Raw genomic sequence first — 21663 nt, forward strand, 5'->3', positions numbered from 1 at the left:
AATCTACAGATTCAGTGCAATCCCCATCAACATACCAACGACATTCTTCACAGAAATAGAAAAAGCAATCCTAACATTCATATGGACCAACAAAAGACCCTGAATATCCAAAATAGACATTCAGACCAGTGGAACAGAAGAGAACCCAGAGACCAACTCACACACTTACAGCCAATTGATATTTCACAAAGGCAACAAAAACATACATTGAGGAAAAGACTGCCTCTTCAATAAATGGTGCTGGGAAAATTGTATATTGATATGCCGAAGAATGAAATCAGATGTGCACCTCTCATCATATACTAAATCAATTCAAAATGGATTAAAGATTTAGGTTTAAGACCTGAAACTGTACGGCCGAGCCCGTGGCGCACTCGGGAGAGTGCGGCGCTGGGAGCGCAGCGACGCTCCCGCCGCGGGTTCGGATCCTATATAGGAATGGCCGGTGCACTCACTGGCTGAGTGCCGGTCACGAAAAAAAGACAAAAAAAAAAAAAAGACCTGAAACTGTAAAACTACTAAGGGAAAGTATAGAGGAAACAGTTCAGGAACTAGGTCTAGGCACAGACTTTATGAACAAGAGCCCCAAAGCACAAGCAACAAAAGAAAAAAATAAACAAATAGGACTATGTCAAACTAAAAAGCTTCTGCACAGCAAAAGAACCAAACAAGCAGAAAGACAGCCTGCGGAATGGGAGAAAATATTTGCAAGCTATGTATCCAACAAGTGATTAATATCCAGAATATAAGAACTCACGCAATTACGCAGTAAAAAAAGCAAATAACCCAATTATAAAATAGGCAAAGGAGATGAATAGACATTTTTCAAAGGAAGACATACAAAAGGCCAACAGGTACTTAAAAAGATTCTCAAAATCACTAATCATCAAGGAAATGCAAATTAAAACTACATTGAGATATTACCTCACCCCAGGTAGACTGTCCTTAATCAAAAAGACGAAGAATTACAAATGCCAGCGAGGATGTGGAAAGAAGAGAACACTCCTACACTGTTGGTGGGATTGTAAATTAGTACAACCACTATGGAAAACAGTATGGAGGTTTCTCAAACAACTACAGTTACATCTTCCATACGATACAGCAATCCCACTTGTAGGTATATACCTCAACAAATAGGCATCATCATGTTGAAGGGATACCTGCACTCCCATGTTCATCGCAGATCTGTTTACAATAGCCAAGATATGGAATCAACATAAATGTCCATCAATGGATGACTGGATAAGGAAACTGTGGTATATATACACCATGGAATACTATTCTGCCATTAAAAAGAATGAAATTCTGCCATCTGCAGCAACATGGATGAGCTTGGAGAAAATTATGCTGAGTGAAATAAGCCAGGCACAGAGGGAAAAGTACTACATGTGCTCACTCATAAGTGGGAGCTAAAAGGGAAAGAAGGAAGCAAAGAAAAACCACAGTGATGTGTTGGACTTGCAGAGGGAGAGATCATACCTAGGGTTGAGGAGCGAGGTGGGCTGTGGGACGGGGAGGTAAGTTGGGCATTATTTCGGTGGGGGACACATGAAATAATCATAATTTGTGGTAACGGGAATGCTGATAGTACTAATCTGGCCATCACACCATGCAAACAAGAGGTGATGGTCAGTTTTGCACCCAATGAACATGCATAACCAATAAAATTTAAAACAAAAATTGAAACAAAACGAAAAGATTTTGTAATCTCCTACCACCATAACATCTAATTCAAAATAAAAATGAGGTTATTCAGTCAAATAAGTTTAAAAAAGAAAGAAAGAAAGAAAGAAAGAAACCCAAAGAAAATAGGGCTGGCCAGTTAGCTTGGTTGGTTAGAATGAGGTGTTACAACAAGGTAAAGTGTTCAGAGTCTCATAACAGCCAGCCACTAAAAACAAAACAAAATAAAACAGGAAATCTACTAAAAATAGAGTATGAATTTAAAAAAAAATTAGGACACATTTATCTGCTTTTCATGTTGAATGGACCTTAAACTACCTGTGCATAGAAAACCCATTAATTGCACTCACTACTGGTTTGAAATTCTGTAACAATTTGAGACACCAGAAATAAGGATTACATTAATATGCAGAATGTTTGTGCTAAGGAAAGTCCAATATCCTTCATATTTCAACCTATTTCCAAGAAAAGAACTGTCTATAGAGGTACATGACTTCAAACTTTACTAATTATTTATGCTGTTAGTTTATTAATTTAATTTTATTTTTTAACTCTGCTTATCTAACTTTTAATTTTGAAACAGTTTTAGAACTATAAAATGGTTGCAAAATCAGTAGAAATAATTCCCATACGCAGTTCCCTTAAATTCTAACATCTTGTAACAAGAGTATAATTATCACAACTAGGAAGTTAGAATTGATATGAAGCTGTCAAGTGATCCACAGATAATATGCAAATTTTGCCACATGGATCACTACTGTCTTTTTATGTGTGTCTAAATACATTTAATTTCATGTCTCCTTAGTTCCATTTTTTCTGGGACGTTTCCCAGTCCTTTTTTTCTTCCACAGTTTTGACACTTCTGAATAGCATTGGACAATGATTTTGTGCCGTGTCCCTGTTTTTATTTGTCTGGTGTTTCTCATGATTAAATTCTGGTTTAACATTTTTGTGCCACTTATTTAAAAATATTTTATAATGAAATTATTTCATTACTTTATATTTAGACACCTTCAAGCTAATTTAAAAGAGTAATAATTTATTGTATTTTGCCATGTCATTTCCATGCTTCAGTAAAAAATTATAGTAAGAAAAAAAATCTTTCACTCAAATTGTGAACAAATTGCTTCACTTTGTTTTTAAATGAAAAAGTAATTGTCCAATTGAGAGACATGGTTTGTAGTAGACATATTTACAGATATTAAGAATAAACTTCTAGGTAGGGATAAGCAAATCAGGCTTTGAACTGGGAACCAGTGACAACCAGGAGCAAGGACCACAAGGAGATCATTTTCAAGGCAGGCAGATCAATAGTGAGACAACATGATGTCCTCAGAGAGACAGTGGCAGCAGTGCCAGGCAAAGATAACAAATGTCTTCCACGGCCAGTGCCTGTGGTGGAAGTTCTGCAATCTCTATGGTCAGAGGTGGTATGGCCTCTCTGGAAAGCCCTAGAGCAAATGTTTGCTGTGACCTTGGATATTTTGTCACCTCTGATTCCTGCTCTTTTGTCCATGCCCACTTCTGCAGAATCTCTGCATTTCAGCTTTGGTAAATATTTCTTTTACAGGTTAAATCAGTCAGATTTCTCATGTGCTAAACCATGAATACTAGCTAATACGCCTGGTACATGATATGAGTAGAGATTCGATCCTTCCCTTCTCACTTGGTTTTAAATATGTTTTATACATTGCTTAATGTGCCTGGTGTTGTATATTGTCTTGATCTCTGACCATCTGTAGAGTTGTAAGTCTCCAATATTAACATAAATTTAATTTATCACGTAATCATTATATATAATATCTGCACACACATATTCTGAAACAAAAGTTTTAAGCATATGCATAAAAATTTCACATATTATCAAGCGTTATCTAATTTAAAGTAGTTATTTTGGGAGATTACATGTTAACCTCAAAATCTGTCAACTCTTAGGATATTTTGTATATATTTTCTTAGAACAGTCTAGAAATTAGTCTCTTTATTTTCCTAATCTGCCAAAGCCCCCTTTCCCCAACACACATCTTTTTAAACAAGAGTATTCCTTGGATTGATCACTTCTTAAATTAATCGAGCCAAGTCTCAAAACCTTTATATTTATAAAAATTAAAGACATTTTTAAGGGATGATGACTTGCTGTCATTGTGAATATACAAAATTCTCTGTTTCCTTTGGTGACCAGGCTTCCATCCTCCAGGCCCTCACTAATTCTCACCTTCATGAGAACCCTTACTTGGCCTGGAAGACTTCATTTCTTTCTCTCGGAACGCTCCTTCCTTTTAAGTTTTTTTCTTGGAAACCAGATGTTATTCTCTGAGTCCTCCAAAGCAAACAAGTGAAGAGGTCACTGGAAGGGAATCAAGCCTCTCTGTTCAATAGCAGCGGCTGAATTTCCATTTGAGCCTGTGGTTCTTTCCAACTGCCCTATAGTCCCAGCCAAGACCATGTGGAACAGAATAGTCCAGTAAGCCCACAAAATCATGACAGACAGTAAGTAATCATTCTAAACTGTTAAGTAATAGGATCATTGTTACACACTGAAACAAGTCCTAGGCAAGCTTTAATTGTTTGTAAATCAATAAGAAAAATACAAACATCCATGGGAATTGCATTTTTATTTGCAGCTTTCTTTTTTACTTTTATAGAGCTAGGGCTAGGGTCTGGAGCTCACAGACCCTTTGAGCCTGTTCACAAACCCTTCACATGCAGGTCTATGAGCTAGGTAACAGGAAAAAGTCCTTGGAACCTTGGTTTAAGAAAGAATAGTCTTTATTCTGCACACATATGTCTAAGAGCTAGGCAGTCCAAGGAGAAACTGAGCAGCTGCAGGCAAAGTCCAAAGAAAAAACTGAGCAGCTGCCAGCAAAGCAAACATGCTCTATTCTGAGATGCAAGCTCTGCTGAGCAACTGCTTCACACACTGAAGAACACACAAGAATAGCAACAAGCTAAAAGTACCCAGGCACACATGTGCACTAACTCCACCCCCACACAACTTGCTTACAAAGAATGTGCTGCACCACCCCCAACTGGACCTGAGGCAAGGGCCTGACTAATCTACTCTTTTTTCCTCACAAATTTCATAGTTACCACATGTATTACAGCATCCTTTTCAATATTTTTTCCTGTATACATATATTTTCTTTTAGTGTCACTTTTAATTTTTAATGTAGATTGTCTACTATACTTTTATTACTAATATCACTTATCTAAGACTTTCCTAGCCACTTCCTTTTTGGAAGATTATAACATTATGGAGTTACTATTTTTTAAAAAGCAATACAAACAAGGCAATAACTTGGTTGAATATATTACTAATATTTTAATTTTTAAATTGTAAGCACTACATCTTATCATGACAAAGTAAAACAACACTTCTCACCCACATCTTCATATTCTTCTTCTTCTTTGAAGGCAAAACAGCTAAACATAAATTTAACAGTTAATTTAGAGAAGAACATTAATTTATATAAGAGGTTATCACTCTCACATAAGGAAATGACACATTCTGTTGAAACATACCACTAAAATTTTAAATATTAGATTTACTGATGTGGACATTTATTCTTTCTTGCTTTTTACTTTACCCCTAGTGTTGACCTTTTAGGCTTAATAAGGACCCAAAACTCCTCAATAAACAAACAAACAAAAAAATTAAAACTGGCTCTGCCTCCAGTATAATTATCAATATCTGTAGCTCATTCTGTGAATGTCTTTGATATTTAAAACTATATTTTATTTCACTTCCACTATGAGGATCAAGGAGATGATCTGGAGCAAATTTTTAGTTAAAAAACAAAAAAAAAAAGAAAAAGAAAAGAAAAGAAAAAAGATGCTTCTTATGTTTCCAGTGACCAGGTAAGTATTTACAACTTGTTCTTATCTTTGTGGTCTATGTAATCTTACATCAAAGCATGTTTCTAACTGTGCTGTGACACTTTATTGTATCTAAATCTGAATAAGACTTATTCTCTGTCCTTATTTGTTATTCTCTCCTGACCTTTTCCATTTTAGTTTGCAGTTACATTATCACCACCATGCTGACAGCTCCAATTTGTTCTTCAGCCGTCATTTTCCCAACAGCATTCCATTAGCTCTTGAAATTGCCTCAGGTTTTCATCAAATCATCCTAGCACATTTACTTGAATAGTCTTCTCTACACGTAGAAGGTGTTTGAACATGAATATCAGTTATTAAAACAAAATAATTTCTATTTATTTCAACACTGCAAAAAGCCTGTTTTCAGAATTAAGTAATAACATCATGTAAATTTATAATTACTTAGTCAAATATATCAGCAAATAAATTTATAGGCTATTAAAAAATTTTTAAAGTTTATTAAGAAATTTAAAGGTATTTTCTAATGAAAGTTTTCTATTTTTATTAGCAAAGAATAGTATTTATGTCTGTCGTACCCTAAACATATATATAATTCATGCATCCTTATGCTTATTGAATATTTTCTAAACTTTTCATAATTTCAGTTATATAATCCATTATGGTTTTATGTGGCAATTTTTTTATGCCACATATAATATTTATGAACAGATAACAAAATTATCTTGAACCAAACAGGATTCATAGAGGATATGAAGTAGACATAGTGCCAGTAATTTTGCAAGTTAGGAAATTAAGACTTCAAGTGTTGAAACAGGAGCCCCAATGACACACTCATACTACCACATCTTAATTTCTAACCATTGCTGTGCAACATGTTTAATCCCATACAAATGATATTTGTACACATAATACATCAAATAATATAGATTAATAAAATAAAGCAAGATTTTTTTGTATAATTACAACTTTCAATCGTTTTGACATTTATACCTTAAAGTTAATATATTTGCACAGAAAACCACTTTTAATGAATGTTTCTTTCATTTTTGCGGTCAATTTGCTGCAATATTTTTACTGTAGGTATCATAACAATTAAACATTATATCCAGAAAGAATATTTTTAAAATGATCACTTTTTTCTAAATCTGTCATCTATTATTATTATTTATTAGGAGGAATCAGAATAACCATATTTATTGAGTTATGAAATTAAAAAATGATCATAAAACATGTTTAAATTTTACTATAATATATACAATATAATATATACATTATATAAACATACATTACTTATAATGTGGGTGTATGTATTAATTTATACATGTATACAAACACACATGTGCATGTCCTCACATACGAAAAGATAAATAGAAGCACTGAGAATAAATATCCTTGCTTGTTTTTAAGGTAATAGCACTCAGTTTTTCACCACAGGGTATATGGTAACTGGAGATTTCCCATAGATGGACTTTATCTTGTTTAGAACATTCCCTTCTACTCCTACTTTGCAGAGAGTTCTGAAAAGGAATAAATGTTAGATTTTGTCAAATGATTTCTCCTGGTCTGTTGAGATAGTTATATGACAAATTTATCCTTAAGAATTTATTTTGAAGCTATTTAAATTATACTGTTTTTCTTATTTTTCAATGTCCAAATGTTTGTTGCTAGTAAATAGAAGTAAAAATTATTTTTATAGATAAACCTTTTATCCCAAAACATTGCTAAGTACAATCATTATTTCTCATAGCTTTTTAATATATTTTATTATTATTTTATGTACACAATCACTCCTGTACATAAATACATTTTAATTTCTTTTTTCAAATTTAATGCATTTTTTCTTGCTTTATCACACTGACAAGAATCCCCAGTACAATGATGAAGAGAAGTGGTAAGATCAGGTGTCATTTTATATTGTGATTTGAGAAGAAATGCATTTAGTGATTTGCCATTTTACATGATCTTTGTTGCTTTGTGTTGCTTTTCAGCCCACGGATTTGTCACCCCACTTCCGCTGGGTGACGGAGATGCAAAGAATTACTCAAAGCCCATCTCTACTGAGCAGTGAGAGGCCCTGAAGTGGTTAATCTCCCGCCAGAACCCTCAAGCAAGAGGGATCTCTTCCTGGGGAAATCACTGCCGAGTTGGGGTTCTCTTCCTGCATTTATTTTACAGACCAGGAAGTTACAGGAAGAGACATAGGTGGGGTTATAGTTTAACAGTATTGGCTGGTAACTTTCAATGAAACAAGCCAGATGACATTCTAGTAAGGCAGTTAAGTGATCCATTAACAAAAGCTTGAACTTAGCAAACATTCCTTCTTAATAGCAATTTCTCAGTATCTTTATTTTTTTATTTAATTAATTAATTAATTAATTAATTTTTTAATTTTATTTTGTCGATATACATTGAGGCTGATTATTGCTCCCCATCACCACAACCTCCCTCCCTTCTCCCTCCCCCCCTCCCCCCCAACAATGTCCTTTCTGTTTGCTTGTCGTATCAACTTCAAGTAATTTTGTGGTTGTTATATCTTCTTCCCCCCCACCCGGTTTTGTGTGTGTGTGTGTGAATTTATATATTAATTTTTAGCTCCCACGAATCAGTGAGAACATGTGGTATTTCTCTTTCTGTGCCTGACTTGTTTCACTTAATATAATTCTCTCAAGGTCCATCCATGTTGTTGCAAATGGCAGTATTTCATTCGTTTTTATAGCTGAGTAGTATTCCATTGTGTAGATGTACCACATTTTCCGTATCCACTCATCCGATGATGGGCATTTGGGCTGGTTCCAACTCTTGGCTATTGTAAAGAGTGCTGCGATGAACATTGGGAAACAGGTATACCTTCGACTTGATGATTTCCATTCCTCTGGGTGTATTCCAGAAAGAGAAATCAAGAAAGTCTGCCCATTTACAATAGCCACCAAAAAAATAAAATACTTAGGAATTGAGTTAACCAAGGAGGTGAAAAATCTCTATAATGAGAACTACAAACCACTGCTGAGAGAAATTAGAGAGGATACAAGAAGATGGAAAGATATCCCATGCTCTTGGATTGGAAGAATCAACATAGTGAAAATGTCCATACTACCCAAAGTGATATACAAATTCAATGCAATCCCCATCAAAATTCCAAAGACATTTTTCTCAGAAATGGAAAAAACTATCCAGACATTTATATGGAACAATAAAAGACCACGCATAGCCAAAGCAATGCTGAGCAAAAAAAATAAAGCTGGAGGCATAACACTACCTGACTTTAAGCTATACTACAAAGCTATAATAATCATTCGTTTTTATAGCTGAGTAGTATTCCATTGTGTAGATGTACCACGTTTTCCATATCCACTCATCTGATGATGGACATTTGGGCTGGTTCCAACTCTTGGCTATTGTAAAGAGTGCTGCGATGAACATTGGGGAACAGGTATACCTTCGACTTGATGATTTCCATTCCTCTGGGTATATTCCCAACAGTGGGACAGCTGGGTCGTATGGTAGATCTATCTGCAATTGTTTGAGGAACCTCCATACCATTTTCCATAGAGGCTGCACCATTTTGCAGTCCCACCAACAATGTATGAGAGTTCCTTTTTCTCTGCAACCTCGCCAGCATTTATCGTTCAGGGTCTTTTGGATTTTAGCCATCCTAACTGGGGTTAGATGGTATCTCAGTGTGGTTTTGATTTGCATTTCCCGGATGCTGAGGGATGTTGAGCATTTTTTCATATGTCTGTTGGCCATTTGTATATTTTCCTTAGAGAAATGCCTACTTAGCTCTTTGGCCCATTTTTTAATTGGGTTGCTTGTTTTCTTCTTGTAAAGTTGTTTGAGTTCCTTATATATTCTGGATATTAATCCTTTGTCAGATGTATATTTTGCAAATACTTTCTCCCACTCTGTTGGTTGTCTTTTAACTCTTTTAATTGTTTCTTTTGCTGTGCAGAAACTTTTTAGTTTGATATAATCCCATTTGTTTATTTTTCCTATGGTTGCCCGTGCTTTTGCGGTCGTATTCATGAAGTCTGTGTCCAATCTATTTCCTGAAGTGCTTCTCCTATGTTTTCTTTAAGAAGTTTTATTGTTTCAGGGTGTATATTTAAATCCTTAATCCATTTTGAGTTGATTTTAGTATATGGTGAGAGGTATGGATCTAGTTTCATTCTCCTGCATATGGATATCCAGTTATCCCAGCACCATTTGCTGAAGAGGCAGTCCCTTCCCCAGTGAATAGGCTTGGTGCCTTTGTCAAAGATCAGCTGACAGTAAGTGTGTGGGTTGATTTCTGGATTCTCTATTCTATTCCATTGGTCAGTGTGTATGTTTTTATGCCAGTACCATACTGTTTTGGTTATTATAGCTTTGTAGTATAGCTTAAAGTCAGGTAGTGTTATGCCTCCAGCTTTATTTTTTTTGCTGAGCATTGCTTTGGCTATGTGTGGTCTTTTATTGTTCCATATAAATGACTGGATAGTTTTTTCCATTTCTGAGAAAAATGTGTTTGGAATTTTGATGGGGATTGCATTGAATTTGTATATCACTTTGGGTAGTATGGACATTTTCACTATGTTGATTCTTCCAATCCAAGAGCATGGGATATCTTTCCATCTTCTTGTATCCTCTCTAATTTCTCTCAGCAGTGGTTTGTAGTTCTCATTATAGAGATTTTTCACCTCCTTGGTTAACTCAATTCCTAAGTATTTTATTTTTTTGGTGGCTATTGTAAATGGGCAGGCTTTCTTGATTTCTTGTTCTGCATGGTAAATACAAGGAATCATTCGAGACTACTATAAACAACTATATGCCAACAAATTTGATAATCTGGAGGAAATGGATAAATTTCTGGACACACACAAGCTCCCAAAACTGAACCATGAAGACATAGAAAATTTGAACAGACCAATAACAATAAAGGAGATTGAAGCTGTTATCAGAAGGCTCCCAACAAAGAAAAGCCCAGGACCAGATGGATTCACAGCAGAATTTTACCAAACATTCAAAGAGGAATTGACACCGATTGTTTACAAACTATTCCAAAAGATTGAAACAGACGCAAATCTCCCAAACTCATTCTATGAAGCAAACATCATCCTGATACCAAAACCAGGTAAAGATATAACCAAAAAAGAAAACTACAGGCCGATATCCTTGATGAATATAGATGCAAAAATCCTCACTAAAATACTAGCAAACAGAATACAGCAACACATACGTAAAATTATTCATCACGATCAAGTGGGATTCATCCCAGGGATGCAAGGTTGGTTCAACAAACGCAAATCAATAAATGTGATACACCATATTAATAAACTCAAACACAAGGACCATATGATCATCTCTATAGATGCTGAAAAAGCATTTGATAAAGTTCAGCACTCATTCTTGACAAAGACCCTCTATAAGTTAGGTATAGAGGGAAAGTATCTCAACATAATTAAAGCCATATATGCCAAACCCACAGCCAATATCATCCTGAATGGGGAAAAGCTGAAAGCTTTTCCTTTAAGAACAGGAACTAGACAAGGATGCCCACTCTCACCACTCCTATTCAACATAGTGTTGGAAGTACTAGCCAGAGCAATCAGAGAAGAGAAGGAAATAAAGGGCATCCAGATTGGAAAAGATGAAGTCAAACTGTCCCTGTTTGCAGATGACATGATCCTATATATCGAACAGCCTAAAACCTCTACAAAAAAACTTCTGGAATTGATAAATGATTTCAGCACAGTAGCAGGATACAAAATCAACACACAAAAATCAGTAGCATTTCTTTTCTCAGTATCTTTATATAACGATCAGTAACTAGTCCGTCTTTGAGCCAGCTGCCTGCTATGCCACATATCTTTATCTTACACCAGAGACATACAGCCTGAGGAGAATTTCTTGTCCTTTCAAGGCCAATATTTGAAACTGCAAGGCTTTGGAAAACCAGGCCCTATAAAGTACATATGCTTTATAGTATATTCCACAGATCTTATCTCATAAATGCCTTTTATATTAAATAAGTTACCTTTGAATTCAAGTGTGCTGAGATCTTTCATCAAAATGAATGTTCAATTTTGTAAAATACTTTTTATACATATTTTGAAAGAATCTTTTTTTGTTGTTAAGTTCTTCAACACTGTCAATTGCACTGATTGATATTTGATATGTTAAAATTGTGTTTATAATTTTTACATCAACTTTAGGAAGAATATTTATCTTTAGTTTACTTTTCTTGTGATGACTTGGCCTAATTTATGTATCTGAGTAATGTTGGCATTAGAATAACCTGGAAAGTATTTTCACCTCTTTAAACACCTGGAAAAGGTTGAATGGATTTGGAATGATTTGTTACTTAAGTGCTATGCAGTATTAACTAGAGAAAAATTATATTCCTGTAATTTCCTTTTTGTGAAAACTTTGACTAATATCTTAACTTTTTTAGTAGGAATAAGGTTATCCAGGTTATACATTTCTTAAGTAAGTTTGCTAGTTTGGGTCTTCCAAAGAATTTTTCTGTTTTATCCAACTTGTTAACTGTATTGCTTAAAGTTGTCTACAGCATTCTTATTAACATTTTACTGTATGTCAAATTTGTACTGTTTATCATTCTTCATATTGGTAATTTATGTTTTCTGTTTTCCTAGCCCTCTGGCTAGAGATTAATCATTTTTATTGATCTTCTCAAAGAACCAGTTTTTTGATTTATTGATCTCCCTATTGTTTCTTTTGTTTTATATTTCATTGATATCTGCTTCTTCTACTTATTTTGTATTTAATGAGCTTATTTTTACTAGTTAAGTTTGAGCTTCACTTTAAGATGAAAGATGACGTTATTGACCTTGAGTCCTTTCTTCTTTGGTAAAACTCACACAGTGCCACAAATTTACTTCTAAATATTGTTTTAGTTACATTCCCCCAAATTCGATACGTTGTTTCGTTTATTCAATCCAAACAATTTCTAATTTCTCTTTTGATTTCTTACTTTATCATGAATTATATAGAAGCATGTTTTTACTTTTCAAATATTTCTAATTTAATTTGATTGTGGTCAGAAACATACTTCGTATAGTTTAATTCCTTTCAAACTTATTGACTGTATTTCATGGCCCAGAATTTGATATGCCTTGGTAAATATTCTATGTGTCCTTGAAAAACAAGTTTAATATTATTATGTCCTTTGACAAATTAACTCTATTATTAGGAAATAATTTTTTGTATCTCTCACAATATTCTTTTCCTCGAAATCTACTTTTCTCAATGTTAACATGGCTATGCCAACTTTATTTTTATAGAGTTAGCAAGAATTTTTTTCCAACCATTTGCTTTAGACATAACTGTCTTTGCACTCAAAATGTATTTTTTTGTAGGTTATGTTTAGTTATTTCTTGCTTGTTTATTCAATCTTACAAGCTTTGCTTTCAAATTTAAGCCATTTAAAGTTAATGTAATCATTGATGTGGTTGGCCTTAAGTCTATCGTGTTGCTGTTTGCTTTTATTTGTTTCATCTGTTCTGTATTCCTATTTTATCTCTTTCTAAGACTTCTTTTTAATTAACTGTGCACTTTTATAATTTAATTTGATCTCCTTTGGAAATTTATTAGATATAATTCTTGTTATTTTAGTGATTGCTTAAGGAGTGATGCCATTTATATTTACCTTACTTCACGTGATATATCTCCTCAAGCATAGTCTAAAAACCTATGATATTATACTTTAGTTTCTCTTCCCTCAACCTCTGTGTTATTGTTATCCTACGTTTTTCTTTTATAAATGTTGTAGGCCCCGTACTGTATTACTATATTTGTTTATATAGTTAATTATCTTTTCAGATATTTAAATAATAAAAAATTGGTATCATATTCTTTATCTCTGAAAAACTTTCTTTACATTGCTTATATTGTGGATCTGCTGGCATGAATTATTACAGCTTTTGTATGTCTGAAGTCATCTTTATTTTGCATTAATTTTTAAATATGTTTTCTGTGATTACACTCATAGGTTTCTAGGTAGACAGATTTTTCTCCTGGTACTTAATGATTTTACTCCATGGTCTTCTTATTTGCATTGATTCCAATGAGAAATCTGCTATCGTCATCATCCTTGTTCCTGTCTCTGTAACATTTCATGTCTTTGTGAATACTTTGATAAAACCATTTAAAAAAAATATTTGTTTCTTTTATCATGGGTAGATGTCAACACATTTGAAAAACTTTTAGTCATTATGTTTTTCAAATGTTTTTGTCCCTGAACTATACCTTTCTTTAAAGAAATCCAATTACACTTTTGCTATGCTGCATACCACTGTACTGCAGATCACAGGTGCTCTGTTCAATTTATTTTATTCTCTTTCTTCATTGCAGTTCATTTCCCATAAGTTTTTATTGATACATCTTCAAATTCACTGTTTCTTCTTTAATATTTAATCAGTTTTTTATCCTATCCAGTGTATTTTCTCTTCGTACATTGAAGTTTTCACTTTTACAAGATCAATGTATATTATATAGATGTTTCTTCTAAATTTTTGAACTTATCAAATATGTTTATAATAACTAGTTTAAGTTAGTTATGCGACAAAATTTATGTCTGTGTCAGTTCTGGCTTGATTTTGATTGACTGATTTTTCTCCTCATAATGGATTTGGTGTTTTCCATCTATCTGCATGCCTAATGAATTGTGATAAATTTTTGTGGGTTTTACTTTGTTTGATACTGAACATTTTGTATTTCTAAAATGTTCTTGAGTTTTGTTCAGGGGTACAGTTAGGTCACTTGGAAATAGTTTGATCCTTTATGCATTTCTTTTATCTGAAGGTCCAGAGCAGATCTGGGGCTAGTTCTAATTATTAACCTAAAAGCAAGACTTTAGGTACTTCACTCAATGCCCCATGAATCTTGAGGTTTTTTAGTCTGGCTAGTGGGAACATGCACTGCTCCTGGCCCTGTATGAATACAGAGCACTATTACTTTTAATCCTTTTTGGTATTTCTTTCCAATGTGTTAAATAATCTCCTCACATTTATGCACTATTTAAATACTTGACGGAGATATTCTGCAGATGTCCAGAATTCTTTCCCTGCCTTCTCTCTTTTGCCATTCTCTCCTTTGAAAACCCTGTCTCTTTGTTTATCAGTTTTTCTGTTTCATCCGCTCAATTCAGGGAGTCAGCAGGGCTCAGCCTTGGTTCTTTCTCCCTTAGACAAGTCAAAAAACTGTCTCCATCAGTAAACGCTACTCTTGTGGCCTTATTTACGGTATCTGGCAAATAATTTTTAGGTATATTTGGTGCATTTCTAGTTGACAAATTCAGTTCCTGTTACTTCCTCTGGTCCAGAAGTGGAATTCTTTGCATTTATATTTAATAGAAAATGTGTGTGATATGCTTTCCAAAAGTATCAACTGGCACATTTTCTTGTTAAGATTGTTTCTTTAAAAATGTATATTCCTAAACAAACCTAATTAATAACATTGGCTTCTCCTTTGTTTACTTACTTGACATATTGCAACTGTTTGTAGTAGAGCTCTGTCATGTTTTGGAGTGGGAGCGTCAAAGGCTGAGAAACAGTCTCATGAACATGAGAACCAAACTACTACAGAAGAGTTAGGGAATATAAATTGGCACTGAAGGAAGCAGAGTAAGATCTTATAACACATTTAAAAGGTTTTGGGGTTTATACAGTTTGGAGTAGGGGTGAGAATCTCTGTGAAAATAAGGTACTTTTGAAAAGGTAAAAAAAGAAATTAAATTATATGTAACATGTATGCTGAAGGCAAGTACAGTATTCTTCATAAATACTGAATTACTAAAACAGCATTTTGAATTTTCTCAGCGTTTTACAGAAATAAAGTATAAGAAAGTATTTTATTTATCTCTTTCTAGAATATGAATTGGGAAAATGTTTTAACATAATTCAACAAGTGATTGAGTGGTATGATAAATATTGTGAAAATATTTGAATTAAATTATTGATAATATGTTGTTGATATAAGTGATAAAAATGTAACAGTAAATATATGTACTGGGAAAATAAAAATATTTACAAAGAAATAGAAAGCATGTTTATTGCAGTTGTATTTACAATAGCCAAGAATTGGAACCAACCTAAATGTGCATAGATGGACGACTAGATAGGGAAATTATGACATATATATATCCAATGTACATATATATATATATATATATATATATATATATATATATATATATATTCTACTCAGCCACCAAAAAGAATGGAATCATGCCATTCACAGCAACATGGATGAACTTAGAGAAAATAATGTTAAAATAAGCCAGGCACAGAAAGAGAACTACTGCATGTCCTCACTAATAAGTGGGAGTTAAAAAAGAAAGTAAGAAAGAGAAAAGGAAAGAAAGAAAGTTACAACAGTCACTATAATTTGTTGAAGTTTCCAAAGGAGAGAACGGACTGAGTCTACCAGAAGTGCGAAAGAGGGAGGGGGATGGAGATTAGTGAACACTTGGTAAAGGACCATAAAAATGATTATATTGTGTAACGTTAAATATACTAATTATCCTGATTTGAGCATCACATAATGCAAACTGTTACTAGTATTCAACACTGTATCTCACATATACATACAAATAATTATGTTTAAAATACACACACACACACACACACACACACACACACACACACACACACACACACACACACGTACACGTGCCAGGCATAGAAGGAGAAATTATTGCATGTACTCACAAGTGGGAACTAAAAAAGAAAGAGAAAGAATAAAGAAAATAATAATTCTAATTATCCTGATTTGATCATCACACATTGTATCCAGGTATTGATATTCACCTCATAATCAACTATTTTTCAACAAAATATAAAATAAAATAAAAATAGAAAGCTTGACTAATTCCAAATTAATGGTTCAAAATCTTGCCACGAAAAATAAATAAGGTTTACTTGCTGCTAATATTGAATTTTTTCCCAATCCAAATCTTCACAAAATTTTCCAAAGAGGAAAAATGTAAGGAACAAACAAACTTATCTTGTGAGGTGAAGACAACAACTCATCAAAACCAGGCAAGAGGAATATAAAAAAGAAAATTACAGGTCAATCTTGCATATGAATATTAATTAAAAACCTAACACCATATACAAATGTAGTAATTGCTGATCACAATTGACTCACCTCATACAAGGATGCCTTAACAGAAGAAAATTTATGAATATTATTAACCATAAAGCAGATTAAAAGAGAACAATATTGTAATTTTATTATCTGTAGAAAAATAATTTGACCAAATTCAACACCTATTCATGTTTTAATTTAAAAACTAAAGAAAAAATAACCTAAGGACCAATTTCTCAACTGCAGAATGAAATCCAATTAAGCATATCAATCAAAACCTACGTCTTTCATAAAACTAAAGTCTTAAAATAATCAATACTTATATTCAGAACCTCTATTCAGTACTATACTGGAAGTTTGGCAAGTGCAGTAATAAAAGAAAAATAAATCTATTATAGGTCAATGTGAAAAAAAAAAGAAAGAACAGATTCAGTATTTTGCAGATGATATGTTTGTCTACACAGAAAACTAAAAATAATATACACAAGAATTTTAAATTAATAATAATTTATTAAAATACACAGATAAGATCTCTAAGCAAAATTCTTCTGTATTTTTACACGAACAATTAACAGGTCAAAGCTGTACTTTTTTAAAAGATGAGCATATTTGAAATATTTTATGAGAAATCTTTATTTTTTTGAAAAATATTGAAAGATCTATGTGTACTGAGAGATCTATAATGTTAACTTATAAAAAATTCAATATTGGAAGAATCAGTTTTCTAATTAATTTACATATGCAGTGTATTCCAATAAATAGTCTGCAAGTTTCAGAAAAAGTAATTCTAATATATATATATATATATATATATGTACATACATACATATATATATATATATATATATATATATATACACACATGCATATATATTTATGAAGGAGCAAAGTCTGTGAATACCAATTACAATCCAAAATGAAAAACAAGAAGTGTGGGACTTTGCTTACCAAATATAATAAATAACAATAAAGCTATATTAACAAATATAATATACTGCTTGCGCATGGGTAACCAAAACAACCAGTAGACTAGAACACGGAGCTCAGAGACATAATCCATAAATACAGAAATATCTTGATATATGAAATAAATGGCAAATCAATGGGAATAGCTTGAGGTATATATTAAATGGTACTATGAATATGAAATAGCTATGAAGAAAAGTACTTCAGGCCATGCCAACATCAATTTCAGTTGTATAAAATCTTTAGCATGAGATGTACAATTTTAAAACTTTCTGAAAAAAAAAATTGATGGATATCTTGTAAACTCTCTGATTATGGAAGTTTTTTTAAACATAGTAAATAATGATGAACCCTAATAGGAAATATGTTTTAATTGGCTATTTTTGCTGAGCAAAAAAAAATAAAGCTGGAGGCATAACACTACCTGACTTTAAGCTATACTACAAAGCTCTAATAACCAAAACAGTATGGTACTGCCATAAAAACAGACACACTGACCAATGGAATAGAATAGAGAATCCAGAAATCAACCCACACACTTACTGCCATCTGATCTATGACAAAGGCACCAAGCCTATTCACTGGGGAAGGGACTGCCTCTTCAGCAAATGGTGCTGGGATAACTGGATATCCATATGCAGGAGAATGAAATTAGATCCATACCTCTCACCGTATACTAAAATCAACTCAAAATCGATTAAGGATTTAAATATACACCCTGAAACAATAAAACTTCTTAAAGAAAACATAGGGGAAGCACTTCAGGAAATAGGACTGGACACAGACTTCATGAATACGACCCCAAAAGCACGGGCAACCAAAGGAAAAATAAACAAATGGGATTATATCAAACTAAAAAGCTTCTGCACAGCAAAAGAAACAATTAACAGAGTTAAAAGACAACCAACAGAGTGGGAGAAAACATTTGCAAAATATACATCTGACAAAGGATTAATATCCAGAATATATAAGGAACTCAAACAACTTTACAAGAAGAAAACAAGCAATCCAATTAAAAAATGGGCCAAAGAGCTAAGTAGGCATTTCTCTAAGGAAGATATACAAATGGCCAACAGACATATGAAAAAATGCTCAACATCACTCAGCATCCGGGAAATGCAAATCAAAACCACACTGAGATACCATCTAACCCCAGTTAGCATGGCTAAAATCCAAAAGACCCTGAACGATAAATGCTGGCGAGGTTGCGGAGAAAAAGGAACTCTCATACATTGTTGGTGGGACTGCAAAATTGTGCAGCCTCTACGGAAAATGGTATGGAGGTTCCTCAAACAACTGCAGATAGATCTACCATACGACCCAGCTATTCCACTGTTGGGAAAATACCCAGAGGAATGGAAATCATAAAGTCGAAGGCATACCTGTTCCCCCATGTTCATCACAGCACTCTTTACAATAGCCAAGAGTTGGAACCAGCCCAAATGTCCATCATCAGATGAGTGGATACGGAAAATGTGGTACATCTACACAATGGAATACTACTCAGCTATAAAAACGAATGAAATACTGCCATTTGCAACAACATGGATGGACCTTGAGAAAATTATATTAAGTGAAACAAGTCAGGCACAGAAAGAGCCGGGGGGGGGGGGGGATATAACAACCACAATTACTTGAAGTTGATACGACAAGCATACAGAAAAGACATTGTTGGGGCGGGGGAGGAGGGAGGGAGGTTTTGGAGATGGGGAGCAATAATCAGCCACAATGTATATCGACAAAATAAAAATAAAATAATAAAATAAATAAATAAATAAAATGCTTCATTACAGAAAGAAAAAAAACAAAAAACAAAAATAAAATTAAGAAATCATGTGCTTCAAAATCACCATAAATTAAAATCAAAATTTCAAAAAAGACAAGAGCAAAAAACATAAAATGAGCAAAACATTTCAGCAATCATTTCACAAAATAGGAAGTGTGGATGATAATTAAACACAAAAAAGGATTATCCTTATTAGTAGTTAGGAAAATATCCTCTAAAACTAAATTGGGGTATAATTTTAATCCCATGCAATTGGCACAAATTAAGGCATTTGTGATACCTAGTGTTAGTGAAGGTATGGATCCCTCTAACTTTTGTATATATTGGTAGAAGTGTAAAATGGTACATACACTTAAGAAAACCGTTTGACCTTATAAAGTTGAACCTGTGCATAATCTAAAATGCAACAATGTGCATAATCTACAGTGCAGCAATGTAACTGTTAGGTTTATGTTTTAACAGAAATTCTTGCAAATGTATTACAGTAAACATGTATAAGAATGGTCATAAAAATTGCTGATAGCAAAAAATGCAATCATAAAATACAGCATTCAGTGTCTATCTTTTTGTAGTGAACTGGTTGGAGTCTTTGCTAAAAGTCTACATGCTGGCACATAGATCTTATGATACGGTTTAAGTACAAAGATTATGATCTCAGGAAAGCATGTTAGGAGTCATTACAATGGAAGGTGCTTAAGCATCTCACAGTAAATAAGTATGGATCAGTAACACATGCTAAACTTATCACTAAGTCTGTAACAAATACTGTATAAATTTTAAATAAGTATGATAATATTTAGACAAACAAAACTTTATTCATGTATTAGAAAAAACTACAAATTAGCTGTTAATTAATGGAGACGCTTTTTATTTGACTCCTAACAACAATACCCAAAAGTTAATATTATTTTGCGTTTCTCACCATCCCCAACTACAGACACACAAATAAATCTTTTTTTGATAATGAAAGCCAGCCATATATATAATGCATTTTGACGACAATATTCATTGTCTAATAATTATTAACCATAAATTAGAAGTAGTGAATGAATATATAATATAAAATTAATAATATATTTTCATTTTTTCATGAAATTAGCTTAAATATACATGTCATATTTTATTTGTTTCTTCCTAAATTTCCTCTTTTAAATTTTGGTATTTACCTTTTAATAAACTTTTGATTGTGAGCTTATTGTAAGTCAGGTACTATGAAAATACAAGAATTGTCGGTTATAAATTAAAATTTCTATTATTTAATTATTTTATAATGTTGATTATTGTTATATTTATTTAAATAAACTAAGATACAACAGCATATTCTTTATCCTGCTTTGGACAGATTCTATGAAACAATGTACTCTAATTAAAATCACATTTATTAAAGAACTAAAGAGAAAATGACTCTATCTTCTGATGAGGAAAGCATTCAGTAGTGGATTATCAATGTTAGCTACCCTAGAAGATACATGTGCTGAGGGATTTGGAAGTAGAAAAACATATTTGTGTGCCAAGCGAATAACTAACTTAAAAAATATAAACCAGTAGTGTGGTAGAAGGAAAAGTTTGTAATCAGAGAAAATAAAAACATGAAAAATTATATTTATAGTTAATGCTGCCAAGTGGGGTATAGCAACTTCCTCCCACTATAAACAAATGTAATAAAAATGCATATAACCTCTGAATTTTTTATGTTTTTTCCCTCTCTTATGCTATTTGATGCATTATATTCAAGATGGACACAATTGCATATTATAACAGAATATATTTTCTCTTTTTAAAATAAATATTGCTTTGATTTTTATTAGAAAGTTCATATTAAAAATGTAGGTTTATAGTAAAAGTTTAAACAATTTAAGCCAATCAAAGATCATTAGAACTAAAATAAATTTACATTTAAATAGTAATAAAATAAATAACAATTTGAAGCATTGTGTAATGGAATTCCTAAATTCTTTAAAGCATGGATGACATGAAAATTGTAGCTCCTTTAACTATGTTTCCTATGCAATGAACCAGAAAACTGATGGTGTCTGTCATTAATATTCTTCCAAATATTGTACCCTAAGTTTTTACTTTAAAGACAGTTTACATAAATAAGGGAGCTGATACAATGCATTTTGAAACTACCTTTCAATGACAAATAAATAGATATACTTCATGATATTAACAGTTTCTGTAATTAGGAAAAATACATAAATAATTCCTTTAGTCTAAAGTTTGTCAGAGAAATACGATATTGAACAATTTTCAAGTCAAGAAAATTATCTTGATGAACACTGTAAACACTTTCAAATGTAATA

Source organism: Cynocephalus volans, chromosome 8 (genome assembly GCF_027409185.1).
Source record: "Cynocephalus volans isolate mCynVol1 chromosome 8, mCynVol1.pri, whole genome shotgun sequence".
Lineage (NCBI taxonomy): Eukaryota > Metazoa > Chordata > Mammalia > Dermoptera > Cynocephalidae > Cynocephalus > Cynocephalus volans.